Source organism: Lissotriton vulgaris, chromosome 4_1 (assembly GCF_964263255.1).
Source record: "Lissotriton vulgaris chromosome 4_1, aLisVul1.2, whole genome shotgun sequence".
In the NCBI taxonomy this organism is placed as follows: Eukaryota; Metazoa; Chordata; class Amphibia; order Caudata; family Salamandridae; genus Lissotriton; species Lissotriton vulgaris.
This window is the reverse complement of record NC_141691.1, coordinates 322,440,589-322,459,325: the sequence shown is the minus strand read 5'-3', so window position 1 is coordinate 322,459,325 and position 18,737 is coordinate 322,440,589.

The following is an 18,737-nucleotide window of genomic DNA, read 5'->3' as shown; positions in this document are numbered from 1 at the left end:
TTCCATGGTACCGGATCACTCACATCCTTGTGCATCAGCCACTGCAAAGGCTTTGCTTTCAGAGAGAAGTTAGGGACCCATCAGCGACAGTAGCCAACCAACCCTAGGAACATTCTGACTTCCCTCTGCGAGGTAGGTACAGCCATATTCATGATTACCTCAATTCGATCGGGCGACACCTTTTGCTTGCCCTTCTCTAGACGGTGACCCAAATATTGCACCTTACTCAGGCAATATTGCAACTTGTTTGGGAACACCTTGTGTCCATTCTCTGCCAGATGATTCATTAAAGCTTTTGTGTCAATCCTGCAAGCATCCTCTGTCTCTGACGCAACAAGGAGGTCGTCTATGTACTGCTTGAGAACTGAGTTCTGCGGCAACACAGGACTCTCAAGATTCTTCTTCAAAATCTGATTAAAGATTGATGGACTCTCTATATATCCTTGAGGGATACGACACCATGTTAACACACAATTTTCCAGCTTAAAAGCAAAAATAAATTGGCTCTCCTCATGAAGAGGTATTGAAAAGAATGCTTGGCACAAATCAATCACTGTAAACCACTCTGCATTACATGGAATTTGAAACAATATCACTGATGGATTCAGTACCACTGGACAACATGGAACAACTATCGTGTTGGCCTTTCGCAGGTGTTGCAGGATCTTCCCACTTGGCTTCTGCAATCCCATAATGGGTGAGTTGCATGGACTGCCCATTATTTCTTTCAGGATTCCCTGTTTGATCATAGAGTCGATTACAGGTTTTATTCCTGCGATCTTTTCTGGTGACAGGTTATACTGGGGTGTTCTTGGAAACTCAACATTTTGCTTAACCTAGATCTTAACTGGCTCAACCCCCTTGATCAGTCCAATCTCTTCTCCCGTGAAGTCCCACACATCCAACAACACTGAATCTCTTAAGTCAAGTGGAAACTCTTCCGCTGTTACCACTGGGTACATCTCAATGCACAAATGCTGATTTGCAACCTTAATGGTGGCATCATCGTCATTAGTCTGCAATTCTACTCCCTTGGAGGTGCATTAGATGGTGCAATTGAGCTAACACAAAAGATCCCATCCTTGCAGGCAGACTGGGGTTGAGTCGCAAACCACAAACTGATGTCTGTCTCGGAAGGTTCCTATTTTCCCAGGAATCGGTTCAGTCAATGGATTTGTAATTTTCTTGTTTGCTACACCTACAACTTGGATTGATTGACCCGAGAGGGGTAGGTTGGGAACCACTGCAGATCTTACAGTAGAACTGGTAGCACCAGTATCAACCAAAAAGGTGGTAGGATGAGCGTCAATGTCTGCTTTTAGAAATGGTCCCCTCTAGTCTACCTCCAATACTGCCCCAAGAGTGCAGTCTTCCTCCCACTCAGGCACCGTCATGCCAATGGGCCTGAGCTGTGCTCATCAAACCCTTCAAAGAGAGGCATCTGCTGGTACGTTCTAGTCCCTTGCAGATTCCTCGGTTGCTGGGGAACCTGTGCTTGTGGAACTAGCGTCCCCACTTTCATCGATCTTGGCCTCGTCACAGTATTGACCAATTCAGATACCTGCACTGCTTCTACCTCCTGTTGCAACTGATTTTCTGGGTTCAAGGGACACTCGCGTTTCCAATGCCCGACCTGGTGACAAAGATGACACGCAGTGGTCTTTTTCAGTGTCACCACATCCACTCCCGTTTTGGGGTCTACCGGTTTTCCCTTTCCCTGACAACTCTGTGTTCCTCCCTGATTGTGTCCCTGTCTTATCCCTAACTTGGCTGAATCTGAAGTCCTTTGTCAGCAGTTTGCATCTCGACTAGCATCAGCTTATCCTTAAGCTTTCTTTGTTTTGAATCCACCTCATCACTGCAATACCTGGCACATCGCAGTATTTGATCCACTGAGTTATTCTGCCAGCAGATCAAATGCTGTTGAATCATGAAGCTAATTTCTGGTCTCAGACCCAAGACAAACTTGGAAACAAACTGTCTCATCCTTGGGGTCTAAGGTATCCAGCCCACTGTACTGTTTAAAGGCTTTCAAAAGCCTCTCATAGTATTCATAAACTGTTTCCTTCTGTTCCTGAACTGTTCGATCTATCTTGACCCAATCAATATCCTGTGGCGATATCTTGGATTTCAGCCATGTGATCACCTGTTCAAACTTCTTCATGACAATAGGTGAAGGACCATTCATAGCAGGATCCCTATCTGGTTCAGAGATAGGCCAATCAACTGCAACTTTACAAGCTGCCCACAAATCGCTCAGGACTACAATGTCAAACAGTGTATTCAAATCAATCCACAACACCTTTGAGATCCTAACAAAGCGATCAACCTGTTTGTACCATTCAACTGGCTTCTCCCTCAGCCTAGGGAAGTCATTTGTGAACGCTGCCAAGTCACCTCTACTCCAAGTCACATGCACATACCCTCCACTAGCTACCTCCCGCAAAGGGGAGTTTTCTACTCCTACCATTCACCCTCCCGGTGCCGGTGTCTCTCCTACACTCTTTTTGGTAATCTTCGTTTTGGACAATCTTTCTTCCCACTAATCGAGCATACTCCATGCGCGTATCCCTATAATCAATTCTTGAATGCGAGTCTTCACGCCAATGACCCTCTTCTCTTCCAGTTCCTGATCACTGTACTGCAAACTGTGACTCCCCTGTAGCATCTTTGTTTCGGAAAAATCCACATCGTACCTGTTTGCCAAGTCAGGCAGTTTCTCATGTGCCAACCTTGCCTTACGAGTCACATCCTTTGCTACAAACAGTAACTTGTCTGGTTCGTAAAGTTCCACTCCCTCCAAAGGCAAGTTTCCTTCCACTATCTCATCTACTTCTGCTTTCAGTCTCACTACATCCAGCATCTTGGCCCTATATCCACTTTCAGAGTCCCTCGACTAGATGCACCACTCGATTCTTCGCTTTCACTGTTCTGTTCTCTACATTGGTTTCCTTCGGCTGTATCCCTAAGGACTGGTCTGTTCCCTGCACATCCATGGTCCCAACCTCCTGTCAGCCTGTCATTCTGATTCCTCACTATTGGCTCCCACATTCTTAAGTCCGTTCTCGAATCGGCAAGGGATTTTGGCCTCGCCGTCCTTACATCCATCTGTTCCCTCGACGAGTGTGCAGTGGCTAGCAATGGCGTACTTGATTATGTGGGTCTTGGCAGACGAGCTATTCCATTAATTGTGCCATTCCCTCCAGAACTAGTTCTACCTTCTACTGACTGAGGCAAACTCCCATTTCTCACTTGATCTGGATTGTACACTGACACCATGGGGCAAATGGTAACCGGCACCGTAAGGGCTCTGGCACCCGTCTAGCATCTGTAACCCCCTTAACTTCGGTGCACACTTGTGTCTGCGTTCCCATCCCTCTGATTGAGAGTCTCTCAACAATTCCTGCACTAGATGGAGCCTGTGTTTCTCCAGTTCCCTCTGCCAGTGATGACTTTCCCTCATCTGAATCTGGATTATATGGAGGCGGTCTCTCTGATTTATTTATTTATTTAATTTATTTATTTAGGAGATTTATTGAGCGCACAACTACCCGTGGGTGTCTCGGCGCTATGAATCCTCTAGGCTGTGCATAATTATTGATTGAAAAGCCAAGTTTTTATTTGCTTGAGAAATGATAGTAAAGATGTGCTAGTCTTGATTTGGGATAGGAGGCTATTCCATAGTTTGATGGTCATTACTATGAAGGACCTGTCCCCCTATGAAACTTGTTTTGTTCTTGGGACATTCAATAGGCTTGCAGTGGAGGAGCGGAGAGATCTTGCCGGGATGTAAGGACAAAAAGAATGTTTTAAGAAAGCAGGTCCTGAAGCATGAATTGCCTTATAGGCAATACATAAAGCCTTGAATTTGGTTATATTTCTTACTGATAGCCAGTGAAGCTGCCTGATGGTATTGGAGATAGGTTTGAATTTGGGGGTCCCTGTAATCAGTCTGGCGGCTGAATTCTGCACCAACTGCAGTTTATTCAAGACTCTTTCTTGGGCATTATTAAATAGCCCATTACAATAATCGATGCAAGACATAACCAGAGTACTGACTAGCGTCTTAGCTGTATCTATGAGAAGATATGGAAGAAGTTTCTTAATCATTCTTATAGTAAAGAATGAGGATGAGACCACTGCATTTTTGTGATGCATAAATGACAATTTACTGTCAAAAATGATCCCCAGGCTTCTTACTTTGGCCACTGGGGAGGGTGGAGATCGCAGAGCTACTGGCCACCATGTGGGTGACCACACTGGAGAGAGATTGCCGAAAATCATCACTTCCGTTATGTTGGAGTTTAGATTAAGGCAATTTGTTGTCATCCAGGCAAGCATTCTCAATTTGAAGTTGCAGGCCACTTTATCTCCGTTGTTATTGATAGCCAACACAATTTGAGTGTTGTCTGCGTATGATGTCACCGCCAGGTGATGGAGTTTAATGACCCTCGCCAAGTCCGACACATAGATGTTAAAAAGTGTCAGACTTAGCAAGGATCCCTGGGGACACCGCAAGGCAGATTGAAAGGTGGCGAGTTGAATTTGCCAAAAGAGACAGATTGGATGCGATCAGAAAGAAAAGAGGAGAGGAGGGCCCCGGCACCATGTGTGATCCCCACCGCCGAGACACAGTCGATCAATGTCACATGATCGACCGTATCAAAGGCGGCGCAAAGATCCAACAATATCAGAACCGCCGCCCCCCCCCCCCCCATCAAGTATCATCCTAATTTCATCTGTGGCTTTAATAAGCGCAGTTTCTGTCCCATGACCTCTCCGAAACCCAAATTGCGAATCATCCAGACAGTTGTTTTGATCAATAAAGTCTGATATCTGGGTGTTCATAATCTTTCTTACAATTTTAACAGGAAAGGGAAGACAGGCTATGGGTCTGTAGCTCGTTACATTGGTAGGGTCCAGAGAGCTCTTTTTAATAAGGGGTTTAATAATAGTTTTCTTCCAGATGGAAGGGAATATACTTGATTCAAACATAGTATTAAGAATCTCAGTAAACTTGAGACCTATAATCTCTGGGAATATGGTAGAAGGGGGACAGGGATCTTCAGGAGAGCCTGAATTAATAGTAGTAAGAAGTTGCAATACCAGTTCCGAAGAGACCTGGGTGAAGTTCTGAAAGGACGGGATAGCTTTAGGGTCAGATGAGGAGTTGTCCAAGACACCCACGCCTTTAAGGTCCTTTAATGGGACTGATGATGGTGCGTTACTAGTTATGTGTGTCTTAAAGTGCGTGTAAATGTCAGTGACTTTCCCTTGAAAGTGTCAGCCAAGGAATCACAGAGGTCTTGGGTGGCAACTGTAGGGATAGATGTACCTTGACCAGAATATTTATCTCGTGGAACGTCAATGGCTTAAGATGCCCTCGGCGACAGAGGCTTATATTTAAGCATTTAGAATTGTCAACTGCACAAATATGCTTGCTACAGGAGACACACTTGAGCCATGAAGAGAGCATAGCAACTTTCTCAAAAGTTACTTGGGTTAAGAGCTTTGGTGCATCAACACAAACAGCCCAAAATAGAGGGGTAGCCATATTAATTAAAAAAGGGACACCTTGCAATATTAAAAAAGTACAGTCAGATTCTTCCGGTAGATGGTTGATCGCTACATTAGCATTTGAAAATCGCGATATGGTCTGTGCCTCTTTCTACGGCCCGAACTCTGACGACCCCGATTATATCTATAAACTGCAATCAATATTGATGTTGGAGCCACCACCATACGTGATAGGGGGGGATTTTAATGTTTTGATTGACCCCCTTAAAGATAGATCTAACGTAAGTCATTATAAAGGTGCAGTGAAGGTACGTAGGGCGTTAGTTAACATGATCCACGATATGGACCTAGTAGATCTATGGAGGGAAATAAAAGGAAATGAGAAGGGCTTTACTTTTTTTAGCAAAAAGTATCGTCATTCCTCCAGGATTGATTATATCTTCCTTGATAGAGGCTCATTAGCTAGCATAGAAGAGATTTTAGTCCTCCCGAGTCATCTATCCGACCATGCACCTGTACGTATTGTGTATCAGTTCAAGGAAACTCAGCGACGGGCACTAAGGTGGACCCTTAATAGGACCAAGTTGCAGGACCCTGATGTGATCACCGCTGTACAGGCCTCAACCTCGGAGTTTTTTATGTTGAACTCCGACTCAACAACCCCAGATGTTGTCTGGGACGCCTATAAAGCCTGGCTCAGAGGGAAACTCCATGGAGCCATCTGTTATAAGAATAAGATCGAAGCCACGGTATTAAAGGGTATCGAAGAGAGGATAGGTGGCCTGGAGAGAGAAAGGGATGGAGCTAGTAATGGGGACCAGGAACAACTCACTCAAATCTTGGGAAAGTTAGAAGAGGCAAGATCAGAATATAGAGGGAAACTAGAAGCTAAATGTAGAGCACAGTGGGAGATTGGTAAGATGCAGAATTATGAGTATGGAGAGAGGGCCGGTGCTTTATTAGCATGGAAAGCTAGAGCCGACCGGGCCAGGAATGATATAAAAGAACTTAAAATAAACGCCGGCGGGGAAATCTCAAATAAGATAGATGACATACAGACATGTCTTCTCTCCATGTTCTCAGATCTGTATAGGGAAGATCTGACTCCCCGATCATGTGTGATTCAGTCATTTATCAGAAACAAACAACTTCCAGTTCTCACAGAAGAAAGTAAAAACAACTTAGATGCTCCCTTTACATCAGAGGAGATCATAGCTCAGATAAATAAATCTAAGAATAAAAAGGCTGCAGGATCAGACGCGCTCCCGAGTGAAATATATAAACATCTTAAAGAGGAGCTCCTCAAACCCTTGGAAAACACCTTTAACTCAATTTATGGTCTGGATGGAAAGGTCCCTAATACTTGGAAAGAAGCAATAATAGTCCTGATATTGAAACCGGGTAAGGACCCAAAAAAGGCAGACTCTTACCGCCCAATCTCCCTGCTGAACGCCGACTATAAGATCTTTATGGGCATTTTAGCAGGGAGATTGGCCAAACTGATACCTGGGTTAATACATCCAGATCAGAAAGGGTTTGTCGCAGGTAGACATATACAGGAACAAGCACAGCTTCTTATAGGCAACATCGACTTGGCTATCAAGAAGACAGAACCCTTGGCCGTTATCGCAGTCGATGCGGCCAAGGCTTTCGATAGAGTCTGCTGGGCATACCTATGGGAGGTCCTGAGGGCTATGGGTTTTGGTCCTATTTTTATTCAGACCCTGCAGAATTGCTATCAGGGTGCTTCTGCCCGAATATTTTTGAACGGGTTCCTCACCGCGAGTTTTAAAATTCAGAGAGGAACGAGGCAAGGGTGTCCGATTTCACCCCTTTTGTTCAATTTATATATGGAGCCATTGGCACAGACGATTAGATTGGATGAGTCAATCCATCCATTCAGATCAGAACATTATAGCTCAAAAATAGCTTTGTACGCTGACGATCTGGTTCTGTATACAAGCGACCCGGATACAGCTATTATAAGGGTGGAAGAGCGTATGCGCGAGTTTGGTGCAATTTCTGGGTTTCTTGTAAATAAAACCAAGACGGAGGTGATGTGCTGGAATTTGGAGTGGACAGGGACAGAAAGTGAAGAGATGAGATACTTGGGGATCTATGTAGTGAAGGAAATTGAAAAGATCCCTGAGTTAAATCTAAAGAGGGTGGTAAAGGAAATTGACAGCTTATTCAGTAGATGGAAAAATCTACCTCTGACTATATATGGAAAAACCAACTTAGTAAAGATGGTCATCCTTCCTAAACTGTCATACCTCTTTTCTTCAATTCCTTTGACATTTTCAAGTAAAAGCCTGAGTAAAGCACAGAGTAAGATCAACAGTTTCATTTGGGGCAATAAAGGGGTTCGACTAGGGTGGAAAAAACTTAGACGTAGATTAAAAAAAGGAGGGCTGGCGCTTCCAGACGTAAGACTATATGCAGATGCGTTCCAGTTTAAAAGCATACGGATGCTGTTAGTTAAGCCAGGGGAATCAGCTTGGGGGAGGCTATTAGGTGAAATGGTACGGGTAGAAGGGGGAGGCAATGGAGAAGCATTTCTGTATAAATTTGGATCCCCTAGGTTCTTCAAGAGGGTACGTCTGAAGGTTCTAAGGACAGCTTTGGAGACTTGGTGTAGGCTCAGGCATAGATGGGGCATTGGATACTATTCTGATTATGCCCCTATATGGGACGGCCCAGGGACCCCGGGTTGCTTGCAGGATGGCTTGGCACTGCCGATAAAGAGGGCCGGCGTCAAAATCTGGTCTGAACTGTTGGACAGTGGGGGGATACTCCCCTGGGATTACCTGAGGGTTAAGATTGGCACCGGGTTCTCAAGATTTAAATACTTACAGTTAACATCATGGTATGTGGCGGAAAAGCGGGAGATAAGCGGAAACTGGGAGATTGAAGACTTGCTGCAAGAGACAAGCCCACTGAATAAGGAAATATCTATTTGGTATAACAGTCTGCTGGATGCCGAAGACCATAAGACTCCCGCTTCTGCAGCAGTGTGGACAGGATCCCCACTCGGACCACCAGCAGACTTTTTGTATGAACCCTCACTGAAGACCCTGTACAGATCAGTTAAACCTGCCTGCCTAAAGAAAAATCATTTTTTTTGTTATTAATAGACTCTATTACACCCCGGCAAAAATTGCAAAGTTTGCTCCTTCTCCCGTCCCTAAATGCCCTAGATGCGCAGAACCCTTAGCAAATGACTTACATATTTTCTATGAGTGCCCAGCACTCACAAGATACTGGGCTGAGGTGGGGGACAACTTACTGGGCATATTTAATACCAACATTGAGATCAATATACAACTGGTATTTTTTGGAGATGATGGTCAACTCAGCCAGAACCTCTCGCAGAAAGATAGGGGCCTATTATTGAACTTGATACTGCTGGCAAGAAGGGAAGTGTGTAAGAGGTGGAAGGATGCCCTACCCCCGCAAAGGGAGGAGTGGCTTAAAGCTGCATTCGCTATGGCGCGACTAGAGTATGATGGAGCGGAAGATAAAATCTCGAATATTTGGCACCCCTTGGTGAGCTGGGGCAAGGATTTAAGATTATGGTAACATCATTGGTCTTATGATTACACCAGGGTCCCATACAAAACAATGGGACTGGTCGGATGACCCAAGCGAGTGCGGTAAGCCGTAGGGGCGACCAGTAATGAAGGTGGCTTCATAAGATCCGCACAGGCTTGTAAGGTGAGATGAGGACCAAAAAAAAAAAAAAAGCCAAGGAATCACAGAGGTCTTGGGTGGCAACTGTAGGGATAGATGTACCTTGACCAGATAAACATGTGACAACCTGAAAAAGATGTTTGTTTCACTGAGTCATGCGCGAGATTGATTTGAGCATTATAAAATTTACTTTTTTCTATAATGATGAGTTGTTTATATCTGGACATCATTTGTTTATAGCATAATTTTTGATCCGGGTCATAATCTAGTCGCCATTTACGCTCTTGACGTCTACAGATTTGTTTTTCGTGTCTAAGGGTTTCATTAAACCAAGGGGCAGACTTAGAGGCCCTATTAGAAGATTTTTCCTTTAGTGGAACCGTCACATTAACTGTGTCCTGAATCCAGTTGGCAAAATCAATGGCTGCCATCTCAGGATCAGTCTCAGTTGGCGGCAGAGATTCAAGTAATCTGGATTTAGATTCAGCGATATTAATGCTTTTCCATACTTTAAAGTGGTTGGGAGATGGGGGCGTGGCTAGCAGCATGGCCGGCTGAGACGTGTCCTGCCGGAGATCCGGCCGGGCTGCCAATTGATCCGTCATTTATACCCCACACCGGAGGAAGGATCTCGCAACAGGTGGTGCCTATAAGCGCTCTCCATCAGGGACTTACTTTCTGGCGCTGAATGTAACGTGGATCTCCCGCAAATCTACCGAAATCGGCACCGGACCGGGTGCGCTCGCTCTGGTCAAGATGGCGGCGCCGGCATAGGAGGCGGCAGCGGACGGGAGACCCAGACCACGGAGTTCTACCCAGGTGCGGAGGAAGATCCGGCTGCGGTGCGGAAAGACTGAGACCCGACCCGCGCCCCGGGGCGGACGAGTGGAGCCCGCCCAGCACCAGGGATACCGAGTCAAGCCCCGGCAGCCTTTACCAAGATGGCGGCCGCCTGCAGAAAGAGCTGGTGAGAGTCGGCGGGGAGTAAGGCAACCTTGCCTGCAAACGGGGGCGTTGTGCGGTGGCGTGGCACAGGAGCGGGAGAAGTCCGGGGCTGTCTTCCCCCCTCCCGCCCCCCCCCCCTGCCCGGCGACAAGGACCACGACCATCAGGAGAGGTGGAGATCCCCCGCCTCCGCGAGGTAAACGGGAGCGGGAGCTGAGGAGAAGGTGAGCCCAGGGGGAGACGTCCTGGGGGTGAGGCCAACCGGAGAAAGGATTTTGCAGTGGGAGCCAGATATTCCCCTCCGGGCGCGAGACTGTGGCATCGGCGCTGAAGGCGACGCACCCCCCTCCCCCCCCCCTGGCACCCGCTCCACTTGGTGAGTGGTGCGGCAGTACCATGTGGCCCCTAGGTCGCGGGCCCGACGGCAGACGGCGGCAGCGGAAGACAGGCAGCGGCAGGCAGTGACTGCACACATATACTGCACCCGGGGAGGCGCGGCCCAGTAACGCACCTCACAGTTGAAGTGACGGCGGGGGAGCCAGGCCTGGGGATGCACTCTGGTCCCTGAGTGCTGCTCCCTCCCCGCGGATCAGATGCTGAGCCCTGCGCTGGGGATGGTGCAGTAGGAAATCACCGTGACTAAGTACATGACGAGAGGGGAGACCCCCCAGCGAACACCCCACTGCGGTCCTGCACAGGCAAGAGAGTACGCCTCGGACACTCTGGATGCCACAGAGGGAGCGGCAACCTGTGACGCTTGGGATCTGACCCTGCAATAGAAACTTCCCGGGTGGCTAGGAGGGGCAGGACGAGGTGCCCTCAGTGGGGACGTGGGGTGCACAAACCGACAGCCACACGACACTCACCCTCCCCCCCCCCCCAGGGAGCGACCCCCGAACTAACGGCGGCAACCCAAAAATAAAAGGTTTACACGTACTGGGGACAGCGTCAGGGCTACTGGGGCTCATCTCCAGCAAGTCGCAGGCGCCAGCAGAGATCGCGCCGAGATCACAGCCGGAAACGCGGCAAGCGCAGCCATGGGGAAACGAGATCTGATCCCCAAGCCAACGAAGCAAGGCCTCATGGACAACTTTGCGACATCTAGGCCGAACACGGAGCAGAGGATGGACACGCCGGGACCGCTCACAGAAACGGCAATGCTCCTGGCAGCCATCCAGGCATCAAGAAGTGATATCCAGGAATCGCGGGCGGCGTTGGAGGTAAAAATCGGAGAAGTGGGCTCAGAGATAACGCTGCTACGCCAGGACTTTCGCAATTTAACGGAGAGAGTAACGCTGGCTGACAACAGAGTCACAGACAATGAGACATCGATTGCAGCGTTAAAAAAGGACATGGCAGAGTTACAGGCCTCCCATCGGCACCTACAATGGAAGGTGGATGATGCCAAAAATAGATCCCGCCGCAACAACCTTCGCTTTGTGGGTTTTAGGGAGGGACTTGAGGGGAGGGATGTGGCCTCCTTCCTCCACGCGTGGCTCAAGACTACTTTCCCCGCAGCTAAGTTCTCCGAATGTTTCGTCATTGAGAGGGCTCACAGGGCGCTGCTGGCCAAACCGCCGGAGGGCGCAAGACCAAGACCGGTCATCGCTAGATTCCTAAATTATGCTGACAGGGACTTAATCCTTAGGGAAGCCAGGAAGCTGGGGGAGATCCGATTCGAAAATACCACCATTATGATCTTTCCAGACTATAGCCAAGAAGTGTCAAAACAACGCCGCTCCCTCGACTCAGTGAAGATGAAACTACGTGCCTTGAAATTAGACTATATGCTTCTTTTCCCGGCAAAACTTAAAGTCATCTATAAAGACAAAACCATTTTCTTCACGTGTCCGGAGGACGCCTGGCAATGGCTTGAGGAATGCCCGATTTTGAACAGTAGGGAAACAGCGGGTAGAGACGCCATGGACAGATCACTGAGGGAAAGGGCGCGGTGGGAACAGCCGAAGCCACAAAGACGAAGGTCCGTAAAGAACAGAGGACGTAAACCAGCGACGCCCTATCAGACCCGAGGTGCCGGCGGGAGGAGAGGGGGTAGATCGACGTCCCCGAATAACAACTCTGTGGAGGGCTCCAGGTTCAGCAGCCTACGAAATGGTATCCGCTCGGAGGGAGACGAGGACGAGGACTCGGAGGGGCAGGAATCCGGGGGAGATGGAGAGAACAGCCGTGCAGAATCAGTCCACCCCTTGGTCACGGAGATACAACTGCTGGAACAGGACTCTTTGGGTCTAGGTCCTGCGGCGGACACTCAGGACTCGCACTCATGAACATGGACTTCCGGGGGACACCGAGATAGCAGCCCGGCAACGGGAACACGCAAGTTGACACGCCTTCATATGTTGTTTTTCTTGTTTTTATAGTTGTTTGGTATGTGATGGGAGGGAATTGTGGGAGGGCGACAGGCCTTCTCCCGCGGATGGTTAGGTCCCTGGAAGGGCCGCGAGTGGAAGGGGAGGGAGGTGGGGTGGGGGAGGCAGGGGGGACGTGGTTTTTCTGCAATTGGGAGTTGAGGGACCAGGGGAATTGGGGAGGGAGGGGGACACAAGTTGAGAAACAGCGACTGCATGCCATTACACACCTTACACTACACCACTTCAAGTGCCATTCCTGGACATACGGAAGGGAACACACAATGGCAGACCCACTAGATCACAATCACACTGGTGACACAGGCGTCACAATACTCTCTTGGAATGTGAATGGCCTTGGGTCAAAGATCAAAAGGGGCCTAGTGAATGCATATCTTAAGAGGCTAGCGCCGGACATTATATTACTCCAGGAGACTCACCTAAGAGGCACTCAGTGCGCCTTTATAGCACGAGGCAGGCACGTGGTACTAGCACACGCAGGTTACACGGCAGACTCCAGGGGGGCGGCAGTCCTCGTTAAAAAATCCACACCGTTTGTTGTCACTCGCACATGGTTGGACCCACAGGGGACATATGCAGGAGTACAGGGAACATGGAGGAGGCGCAGGTACACAATCGTCTCAGTCTATGCCCCACCAAAACTACAGGCACGCACCCTCAATGCAGTCACTGCTATCCTTCTAGACACGGCAGATACGATTCAGATTGTGGGTGGGGACTTCAACGATGTAATGTGTGCCATAAGGGACATATCGGGGTACTCGCACGCAGCGTGACATGGTACGGTGTTGGCAAGACAGATGCACACTTTGGGCCTCACAGATGTATGGAGATGGCTCCACCCGACACAGGAGGCCTACTCCTTTTACTCCGGGGCTCTGTGGTAAATATTTGATTTACCGTCCTAATTTCTATGCAGGTAAGTACTTAATCAATAATAACTCAATCGGAAAGAAAGAGGCAGAGTCCGTGGTGTTAGAGTTCTTAGGGGTTTTATTCCTTAAAAAGGAATGGTTCTAGAACTGGATATCATGTTCCTGCAACCACAGGGGTTCAGGAAGGGATAGAGCAATATTTTATTGACAATACATAGCTTATATACTTAAATGATACAGTAGAAACCAATACAGTAGGCGTAACAGCTGAGAGAAGCAAGATAAGAGCACACACGTGGTAGTGATACGTAATTAGAAGGCGTGAACTAGGCGTGAACATAGAGGTGTGTGCTAGAAACGTCATAGGTAGGTGTCACAAGTGGGTGGCACAAAGCAGAAATCTTGTAATGTCAGCAGAAATCTGAGGCTTGGATGCGCGCGCAGCTGCATGACGTGTGATTGACGTGAAACCAGAGGGTGCAGGGGGACTTGACATTTACACTGGCGGAAAGAGACAGAAGTCTGGCATGTCAGATCAACTCGTACTTCTATCATATCTGATATCTGATGTTTGGGAACCATATTATCTGAACGGAAAAGGTCTCTGGGGCAGAAGCTATTCTATACTAACTGTGAGTGCGTGTATAAGCGCCTAAGTGTCTACATGAGAATGCGAGGGGCATGGGCCTTCCATGGTAACAGGGGCTATGAATTACTTGCACGGAGACAGTGAGGCCGGGCCTTTTGCTCTCCAGCTGGGGGGATGTTTACTTAAACTAGTAGGCAGGAATGTATTTTCGAGGAGCGGAACAGAGAATTCGAAGGTTGAAGTCAGTCTTGGCAGGCAGCAGGCTGTGCTAAGCGCCGGGAGCCGCACAGAAAGTAAGGCAGAGGTCACGGGTACGGAGACAGCCTGGGCTGAGGCTTTCAGAGTCAGAAGGCAGCAGAAAAAAGGCTCGATGGCAGAATTCAGGGCCTTACTTTGCCAGAGCTGAAAAACGTGTAAAGTACACCACAAAAAGACGTTGGCATAGCATACTTAGGAACGGACTATTCAACCCATTCAGGGTGGGTCTGAAAGAGGACATGTTAACGTTGGACGCAAATGTATTTGCGTCTTCATAGCTGGCACAGGAGGGAAGTTACATGCACTTTAAGCTGGTACATGGAGACGGTGGGGTACACGCTAGGGAACACAACTTGACCATAAAATTTATATTTCCTCAGCTCACAGGGTCTTTTCCAGGTTAGATTATATATTTACTTCTAGGCAAGAAATCACAGTCAATGACTTAGCGGACTATAAAGCACGGGGAATCTCGGACCACTCCCCCCTATATGTACATTTGGGACGAGGGAGGAGGAAAAAGACCGTGGAATGGCGCCTCGCGGCATGGGACCTGCAGTCACCGGATCTATTGAAGGGAATTAGAGCAGACATAAAGGTCTATGTGGCGGAGAATGAGGGCTCAGTAGACTCAGGGATCACGCTCTGGGAAGCATTGAAGCCAACCCTTAGGGATTGTATAAATAGCAGATTGGGAGCGGCCAGGAGGGAGTTACACCATGAGGTGACGAATGAGGAGGCCACGATCTTAGCCCTCGAAACAGAATATCACCAGGGGAAGAAGGAAAGAATACTTAGGAAACTATTAGACACACAAAGGCACTATAAAGAACTTGTTACGGGGGAAGCGCGCACACAGGCTCTGGCGACACTCCACCGCTTATACGACGTAGGTGACAAATCGGGCAAACTTCTAGCATGGCTGAGCAGGAGAGAAAGGGCGGCACGTTGGGTTGATAGGATTGAAGGGCCAGGGAACAGGTCAGCCTGTACGGACGAGGCTATAGCAGAGGCCTTTGCAGCATATTACGAGGACTTTTATAGAGCTAGGGACTTGGGTGGCGAGGCGGAAGCCAGCCAATATCTGTGCGACATGGAGGTCCCAACACTGTCCCAAGAGGACTCTACGGACCTGGAAGCAGAGATCACACTAGAAGAATTAGAAGAGGCAATAGCGTCCCTGAAGCCGGGGAAGACGCCAGGACCCAATGGCTTCCCGGTGGAATTTTTCAAACGTACGGCGGACCTGCTGCAACGCCATATTAAAAAGCTATTTGTCGAGGCATTCCAAAAGGCGAGCCTGCCACCCGATCTAGCCACGGCCACAATTGTCCCTATACACAAGGAGGGTAAACCCAGAGACAAGTGTGCCTCCTACCGCCCGATCTCCCTCCTTAATATGGAGACGAAGATTCTGGCTACGATACTTGCTCGGCGCCTGCGGAGGGTCATTTCTGATTTAGTGCACGCAGATCAGTCCGGGTCCCTTCCAGACAGGGCAACCAAATTAAACCTCCGCCGCACCCATAACTGGCTGCAGGAAGTCAGAGAGAGGAGCGAGCCCCACTGGTTCCTCTCGTTAGATGCCGAAAAGGCCTTCGATGCAGTCCACTGGCCCTTCTTGTTTGAGACGTTGCGGAGGTTCGGCTTTGGCCCTAAGTTTCTACAATGGATTAGACTCCTATACTCAGCCCCAAAGGCACGAGTGCGCGTGAATGGACGACTGTCACGCGAATTCCGCATTAACAGGGGAACTCGTCAGGGGTGCCCGCTGTCCCCCCTCCTGTTCACATTGACGATAGAAATACTAGCAATCTGGATCCGACAGAATCAACAGATTAGTGGGTTCACCTGGGGAGACTCGGAAGCTGCCCAGGAAAAAAATCTCATTATATGCGGACGACGTTCTGCTGTTTGTGACGGACCCGGATGCCACGATTCCGGTCCTGTTCAAAGAGTTGGATGACTTCGGGGCGAGAGCTGGCCATACTATTAATTGGCATAAATCGATCCTATATGACCCACAGGGCCGAGAGCGGAGGGAGTGCCTACCTGAACTCCTCATTCACACCACCGAGGGATTCCAGTACCTGGGGGTATTCATAACGCTAGACGAAACACTCTCCCTTAACAATAATGTGACGCGCATCGTGGCAAGTGCGAAGCTAGAAATGGACCGGTGGAGGCAACTTCCGCTCACCCTATTGGGGCGCGCAGCTCTGTATAAAATGGTTCTGCTGCCAAAGTTCCTCTATGCACTGCAAAATGAGTACTACCCGCTCCCTCCCACAACCTTGTCCAAAATTCACGGTGATTTGCGAACATTCTTATGGTTGAGGAAACACCTGAGAATAGCCTTAGCCACACTACAACGCCACCAGTACAGCGGTGGGATCTCCCTTCCCAACCTAGAGGCATACTATTGGGCAGAACACCTTGCCCCGATAAATGAATGGTTGCATGCAGCGATAGATCACCCTACTTATGCGCTAGAAAGATCAAAATGGTCTCACACGAACGTTCTGTACTACCTATACGGTGGTCCAGCGGGGAGACACCTTCTGCCGGCTACTAAGATCACGCTGGCCGCGTGGGACAGGGCGACCAAACAAATGGGATGGGACAAACGACCCACCCGACAGACCCCACTATGGCACTGCAAGTGGCTGGGTGAACTCAACAAACTGACAGGCTTTAGACAGTGGGATACCATCGGCATCTCGATCGTAGGAGACGTGATTGCCAGGGGAGAACTCAAAACATTCCACGCTTTACAGGAGGACTTTGGCCTACACAACACTCAGACACGCCTGGAGGGCACAGAACATCGATCTGACAGACATCCCAGAATACGCTCCATTGGAGGGTAGGTTACTGCAGGAGCAGATTGGGAGGGGGGCGGTGTCCCTTACATACAGAACGCTGACCAACAACACATTAGGAACCCTACAAGACTTGCATAACAGATGGGAGGCAGACACGGGGGAGATGGAAGACCTGGACTGGGAGCTGGTTCTCTTGCACCCTCGTGAGGTCGCGATTAAGTCCAGACTCCGTCTCATACAGCTGAAAGTGCTGCATAGAGCGTACTACGATAGGGTGCGATTATACAAAATGTGGAAGGTCATGGATACGACATGCCTTAGGTGCCACCAGCCAGAGGGAAATTTCTACCACACACTTTGGGGATGTAGAATCGTACAGACATACTGGGAGGACATATTTGGGGAATTAGAGGAGGTACTGGAGACTACTCTACCACGTGACCCAAAGCTAGCGCTGCTGGGGTTGACGACCGAAGTCGACTTGGCCCGCCCTCTGACCATATTTCTAGTGCTGGCCCTAGTCGTGGCCAAGAGAGACATTGCTCGGCGCTGGGGAGCGGCCGAGCCGCCAGAAGTGGAGGAATGGAGGAGGGGGCTCGACCTCTATATGGCGGCAGAGAGAGTGACATATAAGGCCAGGGGTTGCCCAAAGAAGTTCCGGAGAGTATGGACAAAGTGGAGGCAATACCACGGACTAGAGTGAACCTACAGGAGCTCTAAAGGAGAGCGCTCCTATACCTGATGATCAATCCATGCATGATAGTGGGGGCGGTGGTTGGGCCTCTTGAACTGTATCACTATGGTACCCTGTGTTTGTTCGATGGTGGTAATTTCATCAGGAAAGGGTGGACGGACTCTGGGGTGGGGGTGGGGTGCGGGCAGGGCAGGAGCTGTTTGTTAGGGGTTGTTTTTTCTTATTCATCTGCATTTGTAACATGCTTTGGTTTGAATTGCAATGTTGTGGTTGATTGGTGGGTGATCCTCATGGGCAAAAGAAAAGTTGCGGAACCGACGGATACTGGCTGAATGTTGAAGCCAGCCCATGTCCTCATGTATTCTCATATGATGCGACTAGTGCAACAATAAAAATTTATTTGGAAAAAATAAAAATAAAGTGGTTGGGAGATGAGGAGTTAGTGGGCATAACACAGCTTGCTCCCAGTGCTATGTCAAAGAAAACCACAGAGTGGTCAGTCCATGATAGAGGGAGAGTCTCTCCTAATGTTAGTGACCTATGATTGGAGAAAAGGCCATCCAATGTGTGGCCCACAGTATGAGTAGGAACAGAAACTAATTGACTGAGACCTACTGCTTCTAACTCTGACAGGAGGGCTGCAGTATCGAGATTATCTTGTGCCTCTAGGTGAAAATTAAAATCACCCAGTATGGTGTAGTAATATTCCCCTGCTAGAGTTTCAAGGAGACATCCCATGTTCGTAAGGAATATATTTCGGGGGCCTGGGGGATGGTAAAGAAGAGTGCCTTTAAAGGCGGTAGAGTGGAAAATTGAAATAGAAAAGCTAATTGCTTCACAAATCGCAGTGGGAACAGATTCTGTTCGCACTGTGAGATTGTTACGATGTATGATAGCAAGACCTTCTCCTTTTTTGGGGGGGTTCTATCGAATCTGATCTTTGTGAAACCCTCA